Genomic DNA, 27,721 nt, shown 5'->3' on the forward strand with positions numbered 1-27,721 from the left:
TGGATCGTGGATGGTGGCTGAAGCTTTGTGAAGGTGGTGATGCGGCTGAAGCGTCTAGGTTTAGATTTAGGTTTAGGTTTAGTTAATCAATTGGGTTAGTTAGGTTTACATTAATTAATTGGTTAGTTAAGAGTAGAGTAGTAATATATTTATGTATTATTGGTTTAGTTTTGTAAACCAAAATTTATTGTAAACAAAATTTAATTTATAAATAAAATTTATTTTATTTTTAATTATAAAGCAATTTTGATTTAATTTTTAATTAGTTTATTTTTAATTATAATTATTTTAGTTTATCGAAGGACTTATAATAGGACAAAAATAGTGTTAATAGTTAAGTTAATAATATGATCTAAGTATTGGGTACCTATGATTGCTGCTGTATACGTAGCATTTACGAATTCGCTATCAAACATCTAATATATCATATTTTCCGCGCTAACTATGTACATATTTCTTGTAGTGTTGCATCCCTTTGGCCCGTTTCGTCATTGACCCGCGGTCATAATAATCACTTATGCTCCGACTCGGCATGATTCAATCTTACGAAGTCTTTACCATTCTCGGTGTCTTAACATCACATCTTACATCATTAATCATTAACTCATTTTTTTTCTTATCATTAGCTCATATAAACATCATTAAGTCATAATTATCTGATCATGAGTTCATCTCGACACACAACCGGTTTCTTTTAAAGAACTTGATCACATCTAGGCGTCTTTTCATCACATTATAACAATCAGAATAGATCTAGCACACATCACATCATTCACATCTATACCTACACGATATTAACAGAGGACTAGCGCTCTGATGGCTTACACGACATGAGACAAATTCACAACTGACACCTTTGCCTTTCTTGTCAATACTGATCCAGATCTAGAGGAAGATAAAGAAGAACACATTCACACAACAACAGATATGCAGTCTTACACTCAACAAAAGATAGGAAATGGATTAGAGATCAGATTTGATACATCCAGTGATAAATCGTTGAGAGAATGAAGGTGGAGAAGTAGATTGGAAGATGACGAAGGAGGAAGCAAACCGAAGACGGTGGCAGAAGATATTCGTTCCCGGTGGTGGTCGTTGGAGGTGGGCGCCGACAGCTAGGGTTCGATTCTCCCGGGATTTTTCCAGGGTTTCCCTATATTTCTCTCTGATTAAAAAAAGAAAAATGAGTCACCTTTTTATAAGAAATTAAGGAGAACTCTAGCGTCTTTACCTTAATGCGCCATATCCTAAAATGTTTCTCTTAATAAAAATGGGAAATTTTATGTGTTATATTTCCGGATGTTACAGAAACACCTTAACAGTACTCTGTTAAACTTCACACTCAAATTCCTTTCCACGTTATATTTAACTGAAACCCTGACTTCACACAACGCTTTTTATTTAGGTCACTATTTCTACACTGAATAATATTGTGTACAAATATATATTATTATATAAATATAATTAAACTCATTAAAAGCACACCATCTACATGATAGAGCAAGAGTTAGGATTTTCGTCGCTAAATATTATGCTGTAAGAGTCATCGATGGTGGTCTCATTAACGGAGGCTGTGTCCAGGACTTTCCGAACCATGTTCGGTGGTGCCTTCTTGTCATATGCTTGAGATATGTATGGATTCGCCACCATTGTGTACGGAACATATGGCCATAGCTCCACTTTCTTCCTTGTCGACTTGGCCGCCTCCAAAACCTTCTTCGGCTCAATGTATCCCATCACCGTCACCTTTTGCTGTTTCGCATCCACGACCACCGATTTCACCCCTATAAATAATGTCCAAGCCAAAATAACGAGTTATATCATTAATTCATTATCAAAAACAACAAAGATGTAGTAGATGAGTTCTACAAGAAATGCATAGCTGAAGAATTTCCTCCTAACCGAAGCTGCTGAAGCCAATAATTTTTCTGTCAACAACAATAATATTTGTAGCAACTGATAACAGAAAAAGAAAATTCGGACAGATGCATAAATATTATATTATATATACTTTTAGAATTTATAAATTTCACATATTATGATTGAACAAATCAATTTTCATTTTTGTATAGATCTAAACTTAATTAGAGTCAGTATTAGCTATAAGATAAAGCTCATGACGTGTTTTATATGCCAAAATATATACATTAGTTGAAAAGGATCAAAATTCTAGTATAACAACCTATCCGTTCCAAGGGCACAAAACAAGACACCAAACTTTCTAGCCAAGACCGTGCGAGCTTTACGTATGAATTTAGTTTCTATTGATTGTTCTTTTCTGGTCTGTATTTTGATGCAACCTCTAGTCTGAGTGATAAGAGCAGCAGTTTGTTGTTAAAAGAAAAAATCTATCATTTTTTCTTCATACTATAGGCAGATAATTATATTTTAAGATTAGGCCGCGCTTGCTCAGAGTAATACCGAAATCTATAGAAAACCAAGATGATTTTAATTTAACATCAAACATTAGTAGATGGAACCCGATATATGACTTCCGACATGACAAATTACTAGCCACTGAATAATAATGATTTAATAAATTGACAGGGGAGGTGCTAGAGCGGCTACGCTTGGATGTAAGTACTTGCTATACCTTTGACGCCAAATAGGATTTGTTTGATTTTACGTTCACAGCCTTCGCAGTCGATACAAGCAACTCGGAGAGCTACTGTTTGCATTGGTTTCTTCTTTTTTTTTCCTCCTCATCTTCAACAATTCTGATATGTATTCCATCGTTCTTTCCACTCCCATTTTCTCTTAAAACAGTTTTTTTGAAGAAATAATAGAGGTGGCTAGAATTATAGTTGGGAAGTAGTGAATGGAAGAATAGAAGCTCTCTCTCTCTCTCTCTTTCTCTCTTTCTCTCTCTCTCTCTCTCTCTCTCTCTCTGTACAATATAATATGGATACGAAAACGGGACATTACTTAATTATTTATGTGCAGAGTTACGAAAAATATGGACTACATTATTACCTCTGAAGGGGGAAAACAAGTCTAATAATTGATTTTGGGGTCTCTTAGAAAGTGCAAGATACTTCCATCGATGTGAAATGAAACTTTTGGCATTTAATCCATTAAAGCCATGGATTGGGTGGTACGCGTTCTTTTTCTCTTTGTTTGTTCATTTCTGTACGATTAAAACACGCATAGATGAGTTATGATTGAGTTTAATCGACATTAAATTCCAAATTACAGAAATAATCTGAGATAACAATTTCAAAAGAAAATATTAAGTAACTAATTGGTGGCTATATGAATTTAGAAAAAAAAAAATTTAATTATTTTTAATTTGAACCAAAATTATAATTTTTTGTTCATAGTTAACTTGAAAAGATTGAACTTTCTATACAAAATTTGTGCTAATCCACAAGACTACCTCATGTGATATTTGATACGATTACTTTTTAAAAAGAATTATTTTTGAAGGCAAGTCTACTCCAAAACAAGCAATAATGGGGCCTAGAAAATGTGGTGGTAGAATGTTTCAATGGTTTTCCAACGTCTAGGTTAAAAAACACATAAGAGAAAGGCCATATGAGGGCGTTTAGGTAACGGGGAGATAGAATAAAAACAGAGAAGGAAAGAGTATTTTGGTCGCACTGCTGGAACAAAAAGAAAGTGGATTTTATGGTTCAATAGTTGATGGGTTGGAGGAAGCATCTCACTTCACTTCATAATACTTTGGGTTAAAAGTGCACATTTGGAAAAGAGCTCTAAAAAAATATGATTATGGTAGTGTTATACCAACATATGCAGTAGAAAGTGTTCTAGATATCTTCTTCCAAATCGAACGTCTAAGTGAGAAACTAAAACAAGTTTGGTAGTCTAGACTGTCACAGTGTCCACACATATATACTCATAAACTGAGAGGAAATGCAGCAGTCTTTTGGAAGATATATATATGTTCAAGTTTTCCTTTTTTCATATATAGTAATTTAATTAATCATTTATTTTTGAAAACAGTGAATTTGTTGCCAAAGTTGAACATGCTATCCCAAGAATACCGAGACTAAGTTCAACAAATGGAAAAAAAATAACACTTCATTAAGTGGTTGAAAACAGATGTAGCAATTATTAATCATTATATGTTTAATGTTACATATAATCATCAATATCTATAAATTTATGTAAGGTTTAATTTTATTTATCGGTGTATTACGACGATCCATTCTATCATCCATGTTTTCAAGAATTGATTCAAGGCCAAGTTTCTAATATCACCACATCACCTATGTACTTTTTACGCTTACGAGTATAGGAGACGCCAGGCAATTTGTCAACTATGAAATATGTGTGACAGGTGAAACATATTTCTAAGAAATTTTGCAAGAGATTATTGAAATTGAATTCCTCGGTTTAATGAAGATGAAATGTATTCTCTTCAAATGTAAGTGGTTCGACCTGGTCGTCAATAGACGTGAGTGTTTTGAAAATCGACCCGGACCCGCGGTCGAACCAGTAAACCAGTGACTCAGTATGTAATCAAGTTTAGGTTTTAAGTAAAACTATTATTTAAAAACCCGGTAAAACTCACCAAAATTCGTTAAACCCCACCAAAAATCGTTAAAACCTGGAATCTAGCTACCGATTGAACCAATACATAACTTTTAATTGTTATATTTTTGCTTTTTTCAGTTACATTATTAGAATCTGTTTTGTATTCTAATTAATAAGTTAGATTTTTAGTTTTTATAAGAAAAAAATCATATGATCTTGTGGATTATGAATCTATTAACAAAACTAGTTGCTATTTGGCATTACTTATTTTTGTTATCGATAATATGTTACAATTTTATGTTTTACTTTTAGCTTATTTTGGATTTAAAGTTTAATTTTATTATTAACATTAGACATTTAAATACTTAAGAATTTTAAGTCTCGATATATTTTTATTATATGCCATAACTCTTAACTTGTTACAAAAATTGTTACTAAAGTTACCTATTTTTATAAATGTTTTTTAAAACATAAAAATATTTATTATATTTTCAATACCTAATATATTATTATATTAAAAAATTAATTAATATATTAACCCGCGATTCACCCAATAATCCAGTGACCTGGTATGTCATCTGGCTCAGGGTCCGGATCAGATTTCAAAACATTGTTCGATAAATATAACAAGTTTGGAGTTGTGGATGTCAATGCTACGTGGAGGTACAACAAATTTGAACCCTTTATCTTGTCATCTCAAGCAAACCAAGTTATTTTCATTCCATACTCAGAAGATCAAAAAATCTGGAATATCTTGGTTATTAGTTATAAAATTATGTCTCTGGGACGAATTATCGAAGGTGACGATGCGCCTTTGCAACAATATTGTGTATATGATGTTCATGTACCTGACCAACCTACAGACTAAATCTATTTTGTTGATCCGCAAAACCAGAAATATGAAGATCTTCCAAACGATACGACGGATAATGGTAATGGAGATGAATTTAAAGAAAGTGGTGATTGCAGTGATGTTGATGCCACAAATGATAGATTTGACGACTTAATTGAAATTGTCATGTCATTATGTTTAATGTAATTAGAGTTTTGCATTATTAATGAAATTTCAAAGGTTATGATGATATTCAATTTTTTGTACTACACATTGAAATTTTACAAAACTTAGGTTTGAGATAAATATCAAATAACTTAAGTCCTATATTTTCAGTGTTGGTATACAAATTCAGGGTCTAGGGATAACCTTATTTGTTGTAATCGAGTCATTTCCTCGTTAATTTTTCGTAATGATAGATCATCGTAATCTAGTCATAATACATAAACATGCTTCCTCATTAGATCATCCTAATGAAAGATCATCGTAAACGAGTTGTAATGCATAAACGTGCTTCCTCGTTAATTCGTTGCAATCACATACCGTACTAATCAGTCGTAACACTTAAACGCGTCTCTTCGTTAAATCCATGTACTCCAGAATTACGCTTCCTCGTTACTTCATCATAACATTACAACAACTTTACGTCAAACACCAAAAGTCTATATAAAGCCTACCCAATCACACCATTCGCGTTGCACTCTCACAACCACGCCAAGAACGAACAGATGGACACTTACCTCAAAGTTTTTCAAGACCTCACCAAGAACTTCGAGTTATTCAAACTCACAAAGGTTCCCCGAGGTGAGAACATCTATGCTGACGCTTTAGCGCACTCGGTAGCAAGCCGAAAGATAAAGTCAAAATAATCATCCCAATCCATAAAATAGACAGGATCAGTATCTTTCTCGCATCCGAAAAAGGCGTATCGTTCTCTCAAATTTTGAGAGACAACATCATGGAGATAGATCCTCCAGCTGATGGTGCCAAAAGAAACCATCCTTAACTGGAGGCTCCCTTTCATAGAGTATCTCGCCTACGGCTTACTTCCTCCCAATAAATGGGAGGCCCGCCGACTGAAGCATGCAGAAAAACTATGTCGTTATGGACGGGAAGCTATTTCGATGTACAGCCAAAAAATTCCTAGTTACGTGCAATCACGGCGAAGAGACCAGGTTTGTCATGGATGAGGCTCACGAGGTACCAGCACGTATTCACTCTGGTGGACGAGCCCTGCCTCTCAAAGTTAAAAGTCTCTGTCACCATTGGTCGGCCATGGTTGTCGATTGCGAGGCGTAGGCCTTGAATGCGAAAAGTGTCTGTGGCACGCATCCAACATCCACTGTCCAACTGAACTCTTGTAGACGACCACTGCGTCTTATCAATTCATGTGTTTGGAAATGTAGATAGCCGATCCCTTGATGAGCTCGAGGCAACGACGCTTCTTGCTCGTAATTATTGATTACTTCACAAAGTGGGTGGAGGCAAAGGCATTCGTCCAGATTATGGAAAACGAAGTGCAAGGTTTCGTGTGGAAGTACATCATCTGTCGACACAGTCTCCCTTATGAAATCGTGACCAAGAATGGCTTGCAGTTCACATCAAACGACTTCAGGGGGTTATGCGACAGGTGGAGCTTCCACCTCAATACTTTGTGAGTCTCCATTTGGAAAAATCATTTACGGTGTGAACAACAGTCCAACCTGTCACAATTCATTGGAAATTTTTATTAGGAAAAATTATATGCCGAATGAATGACAGTCCTAATTGTCACGATTCACTGAAAATTTTCTAAGACAGAAAGCCATTGAAGAGTGAATAACAGTCCGACCTGTCAATTTTCCTCCGATACTTTGCCAAGAGTGAACGTTAGACCCGCTTGTCATGATCACTCACATACTTTTCCGAGTGAATGACAACCACCCTTGTCACGATCACCCTAGCCAAGTGCTCGACACTTGCGCTCGTCACATTCACTCTACTCTACCGAACGACAGTTCGGAATTCATGTTCTATCAGATAAATGAGGCAAACAACTAAAATTTCTACACATGAACTCTTCGAATCACAGATGTCTACACTGGCTACAAAGGGATAATTTCCTCGTATAAAACCATGTGCATATACTCATATTTTACAATACGACAACCATGTCCTGATCATACATTTGATTAACGGATCCTGCCCTAAGATCTGACGACGAGTCAGTTTGATCGAGCAGGTCACAGACCAAATATATCTTGATCAGATATTTTACCGACTGATATACCATGGATTTTATCCATTATTAGCCATGGTATATAGGTGTTTTAATAACTAATTACTATTATATAGAGTCTATTTAGAGTATTTACAGGTTCAGGTACGTTCTGGAGAAATATGGTGATTTTGAAGCCTTTTGAGGTGCAGAACTGCACAGACGCGTCAGATGTTTAGCTATGGATGGAGACCTTCCCATCGTTATATTGAGCCCATATACTATGACACAAGATAGAGCTTTGAGTTATCTTTCCAATGCCACCGGTTTGAGGTCAATCATCATCCTGTAGCAGAAGTTATGCATGTTTTACTGAAGAGTGGTCAGTCTGCCTCGCGAGAGGAAGCTGTCGAGGAGATGAAGGACTGTCAATCGATGAAACAGCATTGGTGTCGGTCGATAGTGATGCCAGAATATGTTATGAGCATATTTTATGACCGCTGAAGCCCATAAGCAATTCCAAATTATCAGAATGCCCTTGGACGACCTAAAACCTATTTATGTTATTTCTAAGCCACACTACAAGAAATATCGGTATTGGTAGCACCCGAAAAACGCTACTATAGGCCTTTCGTAGCGTTTTTGTAAATGCTCTGACAGCCGCAGCTATAATAGACCCCCTCCTTCTATCGTAGCATATTTTCGTGTGCTATAAAAAATATAGATATTATAGCGTTTATTTGTGAGCTATAAATTAGTGTTTTTATAGCTTTTTATTCGTGCTATGGTTTATTTTTTTATGGCATTTTTTAGTGTTGTATAATATTTTATAATGACATATATATGATGCTATTATATCTTATTTATATTTTTAAATTATTAATTTTAATTATTTAATTTTAATTATTAATTAAAATTAAAATTGAATTATAATATAAATTAGAATTAATCCAAATTTAAAATTGAAGTTGAATTATATTTATTAATTAAAATAATTTACAAATAAAATTAGTTTAACAAAACTAAACCAGCATTAAAAAATTAAGTAAACCATAACACATGAACCAAAATCTAATTAACGCTAAACAAAAATCTAAACATAATTAACCCTAAACCTAATTTCTCTGCTGCCGCCTCCTTCCTCCTTTGCCTCTTTCTTCTCCATGTCTTCCTCCTTCCTCCCGCGACACCATCGATGACTATAGGGACGAGTTCGAGACCGGTGATGACAAGCTCAAGACCGGTGACGACGGGTTGAGACGGGGGTGAGTTCGAGATGTCTCCTCTTGGTCACGGCCACTACCTTTTCTAAACACAGAAAAAAATCAGATTAAAAGCAAATAGATAGTGAGAGATGAGAGATGACCGTTACAGATGAGAGATAGAGATAGAGAGACTTTACCTTTGCTTTGAGATGGCTACGGCACAGGTCCTCCAGAGCCTCTGTTAGCTTACTCGACAATTGCATTTCTCTCGTATCAACCTATTAAATAAAAAAAGGAAACTGAATCTGAGATGAACTTTCTAAACAAAGGTGAATCTGAGATGAACTTATTGATCTCGTTTATTAATTGTGATGGTGGTTGAGACAATTTTGTTTTAAGGCATGGATAGGGGTGTTCAATCCGGATATCGGTTCGGTTTCGGTTCGGTTTTTTCGGTTTTTCGGTATTTCGGTTAGTAAAATATAACTACCATTCTAAATCCATATTTACTTCGGTTCGGTTCGGTTTATATACCGTCGATTTTCGGTTTATTCGGTTTTATACCAAAAAATATAATTCTTTATTTTGGGATCATATTATATGAATTTTAGAGTCTTGTTGTCAACACATTCATTTATCAAAAAATATTATAAGTTTAAATAAAAGAACAAAAATAAAAAATGTTTCTATCATCTAATAAAATAATCAAATCCATAATTAAAATCAAAGCTCAAAATTTTGATAATAAAAATAAAAAATAAAAAATAAAACAAAAGCACGAAGCACAAAAAATAAGTTATTATATTCTTTCATATTTAGCGTTCATTAAAGTCATGTTTCTTCTATTAAACACGAAACTCTATTCGTTTATAGATAAAAAAAATTGTGAAGAATTTCCACTAATTGTTACCATCAAATTTATAATCTTTATTTCAATTTAGTCAATGCTAAATTAAAGCAAAAAGATCAAAAGAAGACTAAGAAAATAAGAAGCATGTTTGCGATGAATTGTTATTTAATTATAGTTCAAGTGTTTTACAAATCAGGACTATTTTATTACTGTAAAAAATATGGTAATAGTTATTAGCAAAAAAAATTAACTTATGATTTCCATACGTTGTTATAAAATATATACATATTTACATGTTTTTATTTTTTGATCGGTTTTATTCGGTTTATTCGGTTTTATCGGTTATATACCGAACCATATCCAAATCCTACGGTTTTTTAAAAATTATATCCATTCGGTTTGTATGGTATATACCAAATCCAAACCATATTATCTATTTCGGTTCGGTTCGGTTCGGTACGGTTCGGTTTTGCCATATTGAATAGCCCTAGGCATGGAGAAAGTGGAAGAGAAGAATACGAGAGGTAAGAGGGGAAAGGTAGAGAAAGTGGAAGAGGAGAATCTCAATGAAGAAATACATCTTTTCATCTTGTTCATTTTGGTCCATTAGATTTTACTTAATCGAACTGCTTTGGTCAAAAGAGAGTGTGATCCTAGTCCTTACACCTTATTGGTCGATTCGTTTTGACCAATAAGATTTTTGTAATTATTTTCCTATTCTATTTTCTGTTTTAATACACGGAGTATTAGTGTAAATATTAATGTACAAAAAATATTCTGAGACAAAATTTCGAAGATTTAAATTTCACAATTTAAAATTTTAAAATTTATCTTTCAATTAAAATTGTTAAAATATAAAATTTGTTATTAATGTTTGGGGTATATGAAATGAAATATGGTTTATGAAATAGAGTTTAGGGTATAGAATTATGAAAATTTGCCTAAATTTAAAGATTATATATTTTAATTTAACATATATAATATAAATTCGATTTGAATTATGTGGATTTATGATTTTTAAAAATTTCATGATAGGGTTTGAATAATTAGTTATTTTAAGTATTAAAATTTAGATTCGAGGTTTTTATTAAGTGGAGAGGTAGTTTATGTCTGAAGTTAGGGTTTAGGGTATATAGTTTGATCGAAGATTTTAAGGTTTTATGTTTTGTAAGTTATAGATAAAGATAAAAAAAAAATTGAGTTTAATTTTAAGATTATAGGTTATAGTGTGAAACATTAGAGTTTAATTATAAAGTTATAAAATTTAAAAGTTTGAAAAATTACAAATTGTGTTTTTTTATTTATATTTTGTGTAAAAAATGGTTTTAATATTTAAAAACAGAAATTGGAGTTAAAAGATAAATTTTAGGGTTTAGGGCATGTTTAGGGTTTGGAACATGAGGTTAAAAATTTATTTTTTCCTAATTATTAGTATTAGCTTTTTTTATCATATTATTTGTTGTGTTATTTTTGAACTTTATAACAGAACTCCAATTATCATCTAGACACTACAATTTGATCTCTAATAAAAGTGTATATTCATTAAATTTATAAAAAAATACATTATTTCATATATCATCCAAATACACAAAAACCAAAACAATTCCTAAGTCTAGGGACTTCATCTTCAACCTGCAAAACAATCCTAAGATCGCTGGAATCTCTGCAAGAGAGGTAACTGTCCGCATGAGAGGTGAGAAGAGACGAAGACGGTCAAGAAGACATCACCAAAGATCTGTAGAAGCCGGAAAACCGGACCGATGTAAACGATATAATAAAAGCGAAGTTAAGGAAATAGACGAATATATAAAAACGAATATGAGGACGACAAGAAACCGTATTCGCAAATAGACATGGAGGCGAGATATGATCTCTTTCCTTAACTCAAAATATTCGCTCCGTTAGTGAGACGAGACTGTACGAATATAGAGTCCCAGGATACAACCATGGCAGACGAATCACGCCTCACTCGTGATCGCCCTATCGAACTATAAACTCTACGAAACACTCTCGCAATATAGACTTACGCAGAGGGATTTTTGCTGTTGGGTTTCGATCAGGAGAGACGATATTTTAAAGAGCCGGAGAAGACCCACTTCCCGCAACAGCTGCTGCACGTGGGCGAGAATCTCGCGGAGATCGAGGGAAGTTGAGTTCCGAAACTTCTTCCTCAAGCCTCTCTCTTATCTCGTTTTAAATTTTCGAGAGGATAACATGCATGGCGTTTTTTATTTTTAGACAAACTACTTGTCGTTTTAAAAAAAATTGTATGTTGTTTTTTTCCGAAATAACTGGCAAAACGTTGAGCTTAACTTGGTCCAAAAAGAATAGTTCTTATCGGGCCCAGGCCCGGGCCGAGCCGAGCCGAGCCGAGCCGAGCCGAGCCGAGCCGAGCCGGACGGCGGCGCGCGTGGGGAGCTCTCTCTTCCTCTGAGCCGTTTAACCTCTCATGTCATGAAGACATATATATACTCCTCAAAATCAACTCTCCCAACCAATGTGGGATGTTGTTAACTTCATTTCATTAAAGCCAACAAGGCTTTTTGTAAGAACTCATAGGTCCATTTCATTTTCACATTTTGCCATATATTATTTGAGCCATTAGGCTTAATAATTAGGCCCAACAATCCCCCACATGAATAGAAATGACTCTTCTAAAACATATGCAGACTAAATGCAGACTCGATAGACTCTAAAGAAAAACTATACTTATTCTAATCATGATTAGACTAGACAGACTTATCGAGAGTGTTTGCGAAAAATTCACTGTGTTTGAGTTGGTGGCATTTTTAAGCCTTGAACCACTCATAGTTAATATCTGTCGGGTTTACTTTACCAGAAGGTGAACATGATGTCTTGAACCAACCGGTGTTTTATGTAAACCGAGACAACAGGCATAACGCAGCTTCATTTTCTCGTAGAACTTAGTTCTCTATTGTGTTCATTGTGGCCCTGAACTATTCCTGGTTTTCATGAGTGAACTTAGAGAATATAGCCTTGCATTCATTCTCCTAGAAACGGCCCCATTTCACACTCATTAGGTGATTGACCATGAAAAGTATTGAGTAATACCCCGCTTAGAAGCTATGGAATCATTAAAAGCTTATGCTTATCCTTCACACATTTGTTAGCACTTTTATCATCTTAGGAGCTGGGAATAGACTACTTTGTCTCAAGTGCTTTGGTTAGATTCTGTTTGATTTTGTTTTCCCTTTGAACCTACGTCTTGGGATCTCCAGTCATGATAGGTAGGGTTGCCATCAAGCATCCTCATTCGTTATAGGCTTTAAACCCATTCCTTTTGATGATTTAGCAACAACATCTCGTGGCAAACCTTTAGTAAATGGATCCGCTAGGTTGTCAGCCGATTTGATGTAGTCTATTGTGATTACACCAGTTGAGATAAGTTGTCTAATGGTTTTATGTCGTCTTCTGATGTGACGAGATTTTCCATTGTAGAGATTATTCTGAGCCCGAGCTATTGCTGATTGACTATCACAATGTATGCGTATAGCTGGCACAGGTTTCTCCCACATAGGAATATCTTCCAAAAAATTTCTAAGCCATTCAGCTTCTTCTGCTGCTTTGTCTAAGGCTATGAACTCAGATTCCATGGTAGATCTGGCTAACACTGTTTGTTTGGTAGATTTCCATGATATTGCTGCTCCTCCTAGTGTAAAGACATATCCACTCGTGGATTTTGAGTTTTTAGAATCTGATATCCAGTTAGCATCACTGTATCCTTCTAAAACTGCTGGTTCTTTACCATAGTGAAGCCCAAAATCTTTGGTGTAGCGCAAGTAATTGAGTACCCTCGTTATAGCTTTCCAGTGTGTATGACCTGGATTACTTGTATATCGACTAAGTACGTTTACTGCATGCGCTAGATCCGGTCTAGTACAATTGGTCAAGTACATGAGACTTCCGATCACACGTGCATACTCGTTTTGTGAAACCGCTTCACCTGAATTCTTTGTCAAGTGCATTTGGGGATCTAACGGAGTTTTCGCCGTACTATTAGAGTAATTTTTAAATCTCTCTAATATTGTTTGAGCATAATGAGATTGGGTTAAGATAATTCCGTTTGAATTTCTTGTGACTTTAACCCCGAGAATTACATCTACTAATCCCAAGTCTTTCATCTCAAATGTCCCTTTGAGCATGTTCTTTGTTTGATTGATAATGTCTTTATTGCTTCCAATAATGAGCATATCATCTACATATAGACATAGCAAAACATACGCATTTTTGGTAGTTTTGTAGTATATGCATTTGTCACATTCATTAATTTTGAAACCATTTGACATCATTGTATTGTCAAATTTTTCGTGCCATTGTTTAGGAGCTTGTTTAAGCCCATAAAGTGACTTTACAAGTCGACATACTTTGTCTTCCTGTCCGGGAATGACAAAACCTTCAGGTTGTTTCATGTAAATTTCCTCTTCTAAATCACCATTTAGAAAAGCAGTTTTTACATCCATTTGATGGATTTCTAGGTCTCTTAAGGCTGCGATTGCTATCATCAGTCTTATTGATGTTATTCTCGTCACTGGAGAATATGTATCAAAATAGTCAAGGCCTTCCTTTTGTCGGAATCCTTGAACTACAAGCCTAGACTTGTATTTTCCACCAGGTTTTCGTGTCATTATCCATTTATTCCCTAATGCTTTGCAGCCAGGTGGTAAATCCGTTATGTAATAAGTATAATTTTGCATGATCGAATCAAATTCACTCCTGACCGCTTCGTTCCAGAATGGAGCTTCTGGTGAAGCCATGGCTTCTGCCAAAGTTTTTGGAACATTTTCTACTAAAAATGCCATTAGGAAATCTTCTCCAAAAGATTTTTCCTTCCGAGCTCTTTTGCTCCTTCGAGGTTCATCTTTTTCTTCATTTTCTGAAATATCATTTATAGAAATCTCGACGTTTGTCTCAGTTTCTGAGTTTTTGTCATTGTCTCTTTCTTCTCGAGTTCGTTTTGAACCTTGTTTTTCCTTATATGGAAAAATATTTTCAAAGAAAGATGCATTTCTTGATTCCATGACTGTATTTTCATGAATGTCTGATATTTCAGATTTATGTACCAGAAATCGATAAGCATTACTGTTATGTGCATATCCGATGAAAATCCAATCCACTGTTTTAGGTCCAATAGTGACCTTTGGTGGCGGTACTGCAACTTTTGCCAGGCACCCCCACACTTTGAGGTATTTATACGAAGGTAAATTACCTTTCCATAATTCATATGGAGTTTTGCCAGTTACTTTGTGTGGAATTTTGTTGAGGATATAATTAGTGGTAAGCAATGCTTCCCCCCACATGTTCTGGGGTAACCCAGATTCCTGCAACATTGCATTCATCATCTCTTTTAGAGTTCGATTTTTGCGTTCAGCAACTCCATTAGATTCTGGTAAGTAAGGAGCTGTAGTTTGATGGATTATTCCATGTTCTTTACAGAATGCATTGAATGGACCATCATACTCGCCTCCTCTGTCGCTTCTAACTACTTTAATAGTTGTTTTAAGCTGATTTTCGACCTCGAGTTTAAATTCTTTAAATTTTTCTAAGGTTTCGTCTTTGCTATGTAATAAATATACATAACAATATTTTGTGCAGTCATCTATGAAGGTCACAAAGTACTTTTTACCACCTCTAGTTTGTAAGTATTTTAAATCACATAAATCTGTGTGAATTAAATCTAGAGGTTTATTAGTTCTTTCAACACGAGGTGATGGCGTTTTCGTGAGCTTAGCCTGTACGCATACTTCACATTTTTGTTTACTTGTTTTGCATTTAGGAATTAGATTTAAATTCATTAATCTTTGTATAGATTTGTAGTTTACATGGCCTAATCTTTCATGCCATATATTAAAAGACTCAACCAAATAAGCAACTGGCTCTTTCTTATTCATTGAAACTTTTGAAGCTACAACTTTCGGAGGGACTGTCATTACATTCAACTTGACAAGTCCACCCTTAACATACCCTCTTCCCAAATACATCCCATTTTTCCTAATCACGAGCTTGTCCGCCTCAAAATTTGTGGCGAATCCATTCTTGCTGAGCAAGGTTCCCGAGACCAGGTTCTTCCTCATGTCAGGCACATGCTTCACATTCGTCAGAGTGACCTCATGTCCAGATGTCATCTTCAAAATCACATTGCCGCGTCCTTCAATCTTGGAGACTGCAGTGTTTCCCATCTTGAGCTTCTCCTCAGTCATGCTTTTCTGATAGGTGCTGAACATCGCCCTATCGGTGCAAATGTGGGTGGTTGCACCAGTGTCATACCACCATTCCTTGGGGTTGTTGCTTTCAACCATGTTGGCTTCAGTCACCACAGCAACGAGATCCTCCTCTGTGAGATTTGCCTGAGCCTTCTCATCCTTGATCTTTTTGCGACACTCAACAGTCTTGTGCCCCACTTTGTGGCAGTAGTGACATTTCCCCCTGAACTTCTCCACATTCGCATTCGCATTGATTTCAATGCCTTTGTTCTTGAAGTTTTTTCCAGAAGCCTTCAGGGCTGCAGCAGTTTTGGAAGGCTTGGCAGGAGAATGGGCGTGTGCCTTTCCTTTGCCTTTGTGCTCAGCCATGTTGACACTGTGCTCCTTAGCAGTGACCTTGTCAGCAATTCGGTTTCTGGATTCCATCTGAAGCCTCATGATGAGCTCCTCGAGCCCCATCTTCTTCTTCTTGTGCTTCAAGTAGTTCTTGAAATCCGCATAGCTTGGAGGAAGCTTTTCAATGAAGCTGAGAGTTGTGAATGTCTCGCAGATGGACATTCCTTCAGCAGCGATTTCATGGCAAATGAGCTGAAGCGCTTCCACCTGATCCATGATGGGTTTTGAATCCACCATTTTGAAGTCGTGGAACTTTGAGACCACATACTTCTGGCAGCCAGCGTCCTCACCTCTGTACTTCTTGTCCAGTGATCTCCATAGCTCTTTCGCCGTGGGGATCTCACAGTAGACACGGTACAATGGGTCAATGAGACGACCCAAAATGTAACCTTTACAGATGAAGTCGGAATGCACCCATATGTCAACAGTTGCAAGACTGTGGACATCATCAATCCCGTACGGAATCAGGGGCTTGTCCTCCTGGATGAACTTGTCCAGTTTCATCGTTGTCAGGAAGAACATCATCTTCTTCTGCCACGTTTTGAAGCCTTTGCCATCAAACTTGTCTGGCATCAGCCCTTGAGTGAACAAGCTAGGTACAGCCGGAGGAGTTTGAACTGCCACCGGACCACTTGCAGTTGCTGATACTGAACCCGTCTGATAAAGACCAGCACCGAATAGGCTACGGCGAGTGGTTTCATCAGCAGCATTTCCCGCAGGGAGGATAGTGCTTGTTGTTGCTGCAGCGGTTGTCAAGCCAGTTGCATCAGTTGCTGCAGCGTTGAGTGGAGTCTGAATGACATCCGTGGTGTCAATGGGGGTGTTGTTATCGTTTGTCATTTTTCTGTAGAGAAAACATGAAAAAACGGATTAGTACTCCATTCAACAAATAACATATTATTTTAAAGAAAATAATAGTCTAAAATCGATGTTCATTTTTGGTATTTGAACCAAATCATATCGATATAAGTCTGGAAAAACCGTTTTGCAAACTCGCTTAAAAGCGTTCGCAGAAACCATTTTTATAGACTTAGAATGTTTCACAAACTCGCTTAAGAAAACGGTTACTGAAACGATTCATGTATATAACGTTTGAAGAATGTATCAACGTTTTGCGAAAATGCTAGAAAGCAATCCGCAAAGCGTAATGAAATAAACCAGAAACGTTTCGCGGAAGTGCTCTAAGGCAAATCGCAAACACATTTAGGCAGAAACGTTTCGCGGATAAGCGTATAGCAAATCGCAAAAATCGTTGTGAGATAAGAACAAAACGTTTCGCGGAAATGCTAGAAAGCAAATCGCAAACACGGTTCCAAAACCCATTTCTATTAATCGTTTATCAACCCGATTAAAGCTTTAAACATAAAGCGATTTTGAGTTAAGATTGTAGAAGCCAGAAAACCGGACCGATGTAAACGATATAATAAAAGCGAAGTTAAGGAAATAGACGAATATATAAAAACGAATACGAGGACGATAAGAAACCGTATTCGCAAATAGACATGGAGGCGAGATATGATCTCTTTCCTTAACTCAAAATATTCGCTCCGTTAGTGAGACGGGACTGTACGAATATAGAGTCCCAGGATACAACCATGGCAGACGAATCACGCCTCACTCGTGATCGCCCTATCGAACTATAAACTCTACGAAACACTCTCGCAATATAGACTTACGCAGAGGGATTTTTGCTGTTGGATTTCGATCAGGAAAAAAAATTCTAAAATGAAGGAAGAGGAGAGACGATATTTTAAAGAGCCGGAGAAGACCCACTTCCCACAACAGCTGCTGCACGTGGGCGAGAATCTCGCGGAGATCGAGGGAAGTTGAGTTCCGAAACTTCTTCCTCAAGACTCTCTCTTATCTCGTTTTAAATTTTCGAGAGGATAACATGTATGGCGTTTTTTATTTTTAGACAAACTACTTGTCGTTTTAAAAAAAATTGTATGTTGTTTTTTTCCGAAATAACTGGCAAAACGTTGAGCTTAACTTGGTCTAAAAAGAATAGTTCTTATCGGGCCAAAGGCCCTCCACCCAAGCCCAACCCCACGCCCAGCCGAGCCGGCCGGACGGCGGCGGCGGCGCGCGTGGGGAGCTCTCTCTTCCTCTGAGCTGTTTAACCTCTCATGTCATGAAGACATATATATACTCTTCAAAATCAACTCTCCCAACCAATGTGGGATGTTGTTAACTTCATTTCATTAAAGCCAACAAGGCTTTTTGTAAGAACCCATAGGCCCATTTCATTTTCACATTTTGCCATATATTATTTGAGCTATTAGGCTTAATAATTAGGCCCAACAAGATCAACCCTTGCATTTCAGAAACTAATGCATTTCCTCTGAAAAGTCTGCAGTCTGCTGATGTTGTAAACAAGAAGAGCTCCAACAGCACATCTGTACGCAGAAGTGACTGCACTGAAACATTTTTAACCTACCGTTTCCCATATATGTGCTTTGATCTCCTTACCAGTTGTAATATGCAGATGGACGTTCTTCGACTGCGAATACAATCAAGTGACAAAAATACCAAATTCAAGTTCGAGAAAAGAATGTTCAAAGCAAACAGCTCACGTGTAGAAACACCACCAATCAACTCCAAGTTTCTTCAAAAACACAAAGTTGACTCTCACTGTAGTTTCAACATTAAATATTCAGGAACTCTTTCAATAAAGAGAAACGAGCAAAGATAACATATATATGTACTTACTTCACCTCTTTAGCCATAGCGACAGAGTTAGTACCATCTTCCAAGTTCCAATGCCCACTACTTGGTAGCAGCACCTGTAAGCAAGCAGGTTAATTAATCGAGTTCTTGAATAGAAAAGATAATATCATCCATAGAAATGAAACGAAACAGAGGCAGTGCTGCTCTAAGATTTCATTAATAGATTCACGCAAAGACACAAAGTAAAAGAAGAAATAAAAATGCAGAGACTTAACCCCAGATATATACACTCCAAACCAAACATACACTACTCATGAAAAGAGCACTTACAAGGCCAATGCAAAGCCCTGAAACCTCCTCGTCACTTGTCAAGCCAGCTCGCTTTTTTCCTCTCCCTGAGAAATACCAAGCATTAGACACAATCCAAGGCTACGGGAGAGAAAAAGGAAAGACTTGCACACCTTGTCTGGAGGAAGAAGAATCATCCTCATGCTCTAACTTTTTAAGCAAACCTCCTCCTCCTGACTTTGATAGACTCTGCAGATATCAAAATATTAGCCAACACTGTCAATTTGCAGAAAAAGGCAGCAACTTTGTGAAATTACAACGAATTTGGTGGCGGTGGAACAAGGTGATACTTCTTCTTGCTGTAACGACGGATTGGTGGGAAGAAGCATGGAAGTGTAAACTTGAACGAAGCAACAAAAGGGAAGATAACGAAAAATTGATTCTGGGTTTTGAGATCTTGAATATTGGTACCGATTTGGAGAAACTGAACCACAAGAATCAACACTGATCAAAGGTTATGAACCCTAATTTCAGTGAGGTGTTGGCAGTGAGGAGAGAATCCTAGCAGCGGCGAAGCGGAAATCTCCAGTTGCAACACCGTAGCAATGGGGTTTCAGTCAATCCAAGCAACGTCGAAGCAGAGAAGGAAAAGGAAACGACTTTTTTTTGTCAAAGTTGAAGAAAGAAACCCAAATTAATTAGAGAAATAAGTTCGACTGTGGAGGAGGAGAAAGATGAGAGAATAGTTTTTTTTTTAATGAATTAGAATGAGTGATTTTTTTTTTTTTGTAAAGAAAAATTAAAAACTCTATCTAAATGGCACAAAAGCTAAAATTTTGGCTAAGTGTTTTGCTTCCAACATGACTTTCCCGCTATAGTGGTGATTTTTAGGCTTTATTAAGTGAAAATATCCGTAGCCCGATTTTAATGCTACGATAGAGTTAGGATCCGGATATTGATACTTTTAGTAGCAGTTTGTGAATTCGTGCTACGGTGAACTGCTACCAATACCTATATTTCTTGTAGTGCCATTGTTGACTGCTACACGCTCTTCAAGCTTTCTTTGATTATTGTTCTTATTGAGGAGAGAAGGAAGGAACTCCATCAAAGTCCTCCTAGAACTCCATTGGTTTTAGTTTTATATTATTTATGCTTTTCATCTATTCATCTATGATTTCTGTGACAAACTTCATGTCTGAATAGATCCACCTGTTAGGTTTAGGGTTCAAATAGGTTGTGAGGGATTAGCCCCAAATATAGAATTGCTAAGTTGTGATATTCATCATAGGAATTTTCTTACTGCTTGTTGTTGGACCCAATGCCGGTCAATACATTAATGGGCCGCGATCAAAGATATAGGCCGTAAGGAACTGAAGCCCATAGCAAGCAATCGAGCTCGAAAACAAAGACTTCGAGGTCCCGGAGATCGCGGAGCAGTCACGAAGATCGCGGAGCAGTTACGAAGATCATGAGGTCGACTCGCTATAAAGGAAGAAAAACGAACATGAAGAGTGACACGTTAAAAACCTTAGAGAGAGCTACACATATACATCGACCTTATTTTCATCCCAATCTTAGATCCTTTTTTACCGATCTCATTTGTATCATTCGATCTAGTTCAACTCATTGTATTCGATCTTATTCATCAATAAAGTCCGTTTTTACCTACTGCAAACTGTTTACATCGTTGTGTTCTAAAGATATCGTTGCCTACATCATTTGTCTTCCCTAGATCAAACTCTCGATCACTATCAAATACTTAGTGTAGATTTTAGGTTCTACACTTGTGTTCTAGAGTCATGAATTAGATACCTGATCTTAGAATCATTAGGCACAATTGCGAACGCTTGGTCTTTTCTCTGAACTGAATTCTATTGAGCTAGGATTGCTAGAAACATACGAGAGTTGATTTAGGAACCCTAGTGAACACATATTCAACCCGATTGTAAAGCTTGCTGAAAGCGATATCGGTCGATGATCCAATCATTACAAGAAAACACCGGTATTCCGACGACAAATATCGTCGGTATGTCCTCGGAATAACGGTATTCCGAGGACATAGCGACGAGAATGGTCGTCGGAAATTTCTCGCCGGAAAGTAAAATTTCCTCGGAATTTCCTCGGAAAATTCCGAGGGAATACCGAGAATTAAAGATTCCGAAGAAACATTTCCTAAGACTGTTCGTCGGTATCTCCTCGGATATTTCCAATGGAACGGTCCTCGGAAACATTCCGAGAGAAAAGATGTATCGGAATATTCCGACGAACTTTGGCCGTCGGAATATTCCGAGGAAGTGTATCCGTTGGGATATTCCGAGGAGATATGCCCTCGGAATATTCCGAGGAGATATGCCCTCGGAATATTCCGAGGAACTACGGCCGTCGCAATATTCCGAGAAACCTTTGCCGTCGGAATATTCCGAGAAAGTGTATCCGTCGGGATATTCCGAGGAGGTATGCCCTCGGAATATTCCGAGGAAGTTGTTGTTGGAATATCCTGAGGGATACACTTCCTCGGAATATTCCCAAAAATAATTTTTTTTTTAAATTAAAAATTTATTTTTTTTAATTGAAATTCGAAAATATAAAATTAAAATTGAAATAGAAAACATATTAGATAATATTCAAAGTTGTACGTACCAAAATAAAACATTCAGAGTTTTTGAAAAAAAAAAAAAGAAACTAAGGGAACTGCTCGTTCGGGTACATCCTCTTCAACATCTCCATCATTTGCTCGTTTTGCTTCCTCGTTGCCTCCCATCCCGCCTCTTGATCCGCCATCTTTTGCTCCAACGCAGCTATGCGGTCATCTTTGTCCTTCAACTGGTCCATAAGCACTTCTGGATCAACATAGGGCTGTGGTGCAGAGGGAGGAACCGACCGGGCTCGACGACCCAAACCGACCCAAACCGGCTCGCCATCATTTTGACCCGCCTTGAAAAAAAACAAAAGTTAAACAAACATTAGAAATTAGAAAAAATGCATAAAAGATAAAAAAAAAATATTTAAATAATAAAAAAAAAAGATTGAACTTACCAAGCGATCCCCCAGAGTGGCAATAGTCTGGGCACCCAAATTGTGCTTGTACATGCCTTTCCCGCCACGATCGCTCTTGCGGTTGGCGGAGTTGGTCACGGAGGTAGCTTTCGTCTCGTCCTTATCCCAATGCACACACAACTCGTCCCAGACCGTGCTGTTGATCGACTTCAGGACCTTTTAATAAAAAAAATATAAAATAGTTTAATAAATCCAAAAATAGTTTAATAAATTCAAAAAATTGTTTAATAAATTTAAAAAAAAACTGGTTGATAAGCCACTTCTGCTTCCACTCGTAGATCTGCTTCTCATAGTTGTCCATAACTTTATGGACGAAGGCGTCACAGATAAAGTTCGTGTGATCGGGATTCCAGGTGAACTCTTGCTGGAAAAAAAAACACAATTTGTAGAAATTTTATATTAAAGATTAAAAATATAAGTTAAAAAATTAGAATACTTACCGCAAACTGACGAAACCACATCTCCATGTCCTCGGCAGGGAAGTGAGAGAAAGTCGGATATCCCTAGCTGAGGTTCGAGTACATCATATTGTTGATCCATGCGCTGATCTCGTTCCCAGATCGGTTGAACCTAATATAAGAAACAAATTATTAATAAGGAATCAAATTTTAAAGTAAGGAAAAAAAAAGACTTTTAATTACCTTGTTTGACGTCGTCCCTTTGGACACGAAGTGAGAGAAGATGCTCACGACCGGGCTGTTGAACCAACTGGGCAACAGTCATCACTCCCGAACGACTGGAGGAGCGGGAGGGGGTGCAGCAACGGGAGGGGGGTGCAGCAACGGGAGGGGGGTGCAGCAACGGGAGGGGGTGCAGCAACAGGAGGGGGTGCAGCAGCGGGAGCAAAAACCGGAGCGGGAAATGAAGAATCCCGACAGTGGCTGCTCGACCCCCGAGAGTGGCTGGACGAACCCTGAGAGTGGCTCCCCGTACCACTACGACCTCGTGGTGAGGCACGACAAGATCGAGACCGAGTTTGATCACTAGTAGACCTGTAAATTAAAAAAAACATATTTAAAAATATTTTTAATAAATATTAATTGAAAAAATATTTAAAATTAGTTATAATAAATATATAAATTAAAAAAAACATATTTAAAAATAGTTTTAATAAATATTAACTGGAAAAATATTTAAAATTAGTTATAATAAATATATATATTTAAAAAAAACATATTTAAAAATAGTTTTAATAAATATTAATTGAAAAAATATTTAAAATTAGTTATAATAAATATATAAATTAAAAAAACATATTTAAAAATATTTTTAATAAATATTAATTGAAAAAAATATTTAAAAATAGTTTTAAAAAATATTAATTGAAAAACATATTCAAAAATTGTTTTTATAAATACAAAAAATAATAAATTAATGTTTATAAATCAAAAAAATGTTTTATAAATACAAGATTAGTTTTAATAAATATTAATATTTTTATAAATATGAAATCATCTTTTATAAATCCAAAAATCGAATTTATATACAAAAAACGTTTCGTAAAATCCAAAAAATCGATTTTATATACAAAAAACGTTTTGTAAAATCCAAAAAATCGATTTTATATACAAAAAAACGTTTTGTAAAATCCAAAAATCGAATTTATATACAAAAATCGATTTTATAAATACAAAAATAATAAAAATTTTATAAAAAAATTCTAAATCAATTCAACATAAAAAATTATCCAACCAAATCACAATTCTAAACCTATTACACAACCAAATCACAATCCTAACCAATCACCCGAACAAAAATCTATCAAAAAACTTCTAAAATCATCAAATCTACATAAAAACCTAACAAATAGAACCTAAGAGAGTGGGATAGGGTCCTTACATGATTTGTGTAGGTTTAGAGAGGATTCGCCGGAGAGATCGTCGCGAGAGAAGGGGGAGATCGCCGGAGAGGAAGAGAGATTGCCGGAGAGGAAGAAGGGAGAAATGGGGAAGAAGAAGTGTTTCGTCTTTATAAAACCTAGGGTCCGACGGAAACTATCCGTCGGAATTTCCTCGGTATTTTCAATTTTAATTTTCGCGAAATATTTGGCGACTGGTTTGCCCGGTTAAATGAAAATATACCGAGGAAATTCCGACGGATACTTAAATATCCGTCGGAATTTCCTCGGTATGTTCATTAATTCGAGGAAAAAGAATATCCTATGCATGTATTTCTATTGGTTTATATTGTTCCTCGGAATTTCCTCAGAATATTCCGAGGCTTTTCCGAGGAACACATGTTTGGGGTTTCAAAACATCAAATTTTTTTTGCCCTATATCATTTCTTATACAAATGCAATGCATACCATTGATGAATCTTTGTATAGATGATCATAAACTATGAAATAACAAAATTTCAAAACGAATTGTAAGTATTCCTTTTCCCGTTCATTAAAGTGTATAAGTGTTTCTCTTATGTTGTGGGGATTTTGTTCATACAATCGGAAAAGTGTTTATTATAGGGTAAGGAACAAATTTTTGACTTCATAATTAGTCTAAGACACTTAATAAGGGTTATATAAGTGTTATTCAAACCGCAAAACGTTGTTTTCGGCTTAAAAACCCTACTTCCTCGGAAAAGCCTCGGAATATTCCGAGGAAATTCCGAGGAACACTTGGATTTCCTCGGAATTTCCTCGGAATATTCCGAGGCTTTTCCGAGGAACACATGTTTGGGGTTTCAAAACATCAAATTTTTTTGCCCTATATCATTTCTTATACAAATGCAATGCATACCATTGAGGAATCTTTGTATAGATGATCATAAACTATGAAATAACAAAATTTCAAAACGAATTGTATGTATTCATTTTCCCGCTCATTAAAGTGTATAAGTGTTTCTCTTATGTTGTGGGGATTTCGTTCATACAATCGGAAAAGTGTTTATTATAGGGTAAAGAACAAATTTTTGACTTCATAATCAGTCTAAGACACTTAATAAGGGTTATATAAGTGTTAAAAATCCTACTTCCTCGGAAAAGCCTCAGAATATTCCGAGGAAATTCCGAGGAACACTTGGATTTCCTCGGAATATTCCGAGGCTTTTCCGAGGAACACATGTTTGGGGTTTCAAAACATCAAATTTTTTTGCCCTATATCATTTCTTATACAATTGCAATGCATACCATTGAGGAATCTTTGTATAGATGATCATAAACTATGAAATAACAAAATTTCAAAACGAATTGTATGTATTCATTTTCCCGCTCATTAAAGTGTATAAGTGTTTCTATTATGTTGTGAGGATTTCGTTCATACAATCGGAAAAGTGTTTATTATAGGGTAAAGAACAAATTTTTGACTTCATAATCAGTCTAAGACATTTAATAAGGGTTATATAAGTGTTAAAAATCCTACTTCCTCGGAAAAGCCTCGGAATATTCCGAGGAAATTCTGAGGAACACTTGGATTTCCTCGGAATATTCCGAGGCTTTTCCGAGGAAACAGAAACCCTAAAAAAAAAGCCCTAAATCGTCGAAAAAGTCTTGGACTATTCCGAGGAAATTCCGAGGAAATCCCTAATTCCTATTATCCCTCGGAATTTCCTCGGAATTATTATATTAAAAAAAAAAAGCGATGCTACTCTGTTTCCGAGTCATCATCACCAGATGAATCTGAATCTGGATCTTGGTGAAAACTCTCCAATCTCTGGTTCATCCTCTACGTGAACGACAGCTTCCTCTCCAAAGTCGGTTAAATCGACTACAAGGCCAACTGCAGCTAAATCTTCTGCTGCACTTAAGTTACCGGATGTGCTTGGTTGTAGTGGGTCTTCCAGCTCAGAACTTCCCTGAACTCGGCCTCTCGGGTTGAGTGATGTAACAGTGACCCATGGATCATCTCTGTTCCTAACCCGGGGGTACTTGATATGACAAACCTGTAACATTAAAAAAATTATTTAATTTGTAAATAAGTGTTATTAATACACATGATAATGAATCATTATGAATAATTGATATATGTATATTTAATTACCTGATCGGCCTGAGAAGCAAGAATGAAAGGATCATAATATTGCAACTTTCGCCTCGAATGTACTGATGTAACACCAAATGCATCTGTTCTCACACCTCGATCTGGAGTGTTGTCGTACCAATCACAATAGAAAACAGTACAGCGCAATCCAACCATGCCCGGATACTTGATTTCCATAATCTCCCGTATGTTTCCGTAGTATACATCATCTCCAGATGCAGAACAAACACCAGCATCATAAGTCGTACTCGAATGTCTCCTCTTTTGAGTTGTGAATGCATATCCTCGAGTACAAAATCTCGGATATGACTTCACAACATACTCTACTCCACGCACCATCTCGCATATCCAATCGTCAAATGTTTCACCTCTGGTCATACCAGCAGACACCTATTAATAGCACATATATATGTTATATAAATATATGTGAATTAGTATAAATATGTGATAAATAATATTTTAATTTGTTTAAAGCACTCACATAAGTAAGCATCCATTCAGAAAATTCTCTCTGCTTCAGTTCTTCAAGTTCCTCCTCTGTAGCGTATCTATATTCGAACCGCTTTTCTGCCATGAAAATCCTGTACATATGTTGACATTAATATAATTAATTAAGATTTAAATTTCAACTTGTTAAAATAAAAATTTGTAAGCTAATTTATTTACCTCTCATATTGAAGAACATCTTCGCAGTTGGTGAGCAAATATGTTTGCAAATGACTGCGCTCCTGCTCAGTAAGTCGACGGTCCTTTGGTTTTCCGCTAAGTCGTCCAACATCTGTGAAGATGTCTTGAACCGTAACATGATATGTTGCCCGTTCACCTCTATCATCATGCCGAGCAGGTCTTCTTTTTTTTTGGTCTGCACTTCTGCTGGAAAGTAGAACTCGACAAAGTTTGAAGTTTCTGAATTTATCATCTGTGCGATTATAGAACCTTCCACCCTACTATAATTTTTCACCATCTTCTTCAAATGGTACATATACCGCTCATACAAATACATCCATCTATACTGCACAGGACCACCAAGTTCCAATTCTCTTGCCAGGTGAATAACAAGATGCTCCATAACATCAAAAAATGATGGAGGAAATATCTTCTCAAGGTTGCACTGAATCACGGCTATGTTAGTCTTCAAATTTTCAATACCTTCAAGAGTCACTGATCTCGTGCATAAATCGCGGAAGAAAGCACTAATCCCTGCAATTGCTTCATAAACATTTTGTGGTAATAGTTCCTTGAAGGCAAACGGAAGGAGGCGCTGCATCATTACATGGCAATCGTGACTCTTCAAGCCGATAAACTTTCCTTCATTTCTGTCGACACAGTTACGCAAATTAGATGCGTAACTGTCTGGAAATTTCACATCGTTTGAAATCCAGTCAAAGAACGCATCTTTTCCCTCTGCATCAAGTTAGTATATGGGAAAAGGAGCCCTACCATTCTCGTCAACATGAAGTTCTGAACGAGCACATATATCGACTAAATCCAGTCTTGACTTCAAATTATCCTTTGTTTTATCTTGAACGTTATGGAT

At 36.4% G+C, this 27,721-nt stretch overlaps 1 long non-coding RNA gene and 1 pseudogene across 1 annotated transcript; both read right to left on the reverse strand.

The window, feature by feature from the left end:
- Positions 1-1,382: 1,382 nt before the first annotated feature.
- Positions 1,383-4,014, reverse strand: LOC106422123 (annotated as a pseudogene).
- A 4,467-nt stretch (positions 4,015-8,481) lies between these two features.
- Positions 8,482-9,142, reverse strand: LOC111210039. The gene is made up of 2 exons (XR_002661437.2): positions 8,929-9,142; positions 8,482-8,834 (listed from the first exon to the last, which is right to left on the reverse strand). It is a non-coding gene; the product is annotated as an uncharacterized LOC111210039 (long non-coding RNA).
- Positions 9,143-27,721: the final 18,579 nt, after the last annotated feature.

Source organism: Brassica napus, chromosome C9 (assembly GCF_020379485.1).
Source record: "Brassica napus cultivar Da-Ae chromosome C9, Da-Ae, whole genome shotgun sequence".
In the NCBI taxonomy this organism is placed as follows: Eukaryota; Viridiplantae; Streptophyta; class Magnoliopsida; order Brassicales; family Brassicaceae; genus Brassica; species Brassica napus.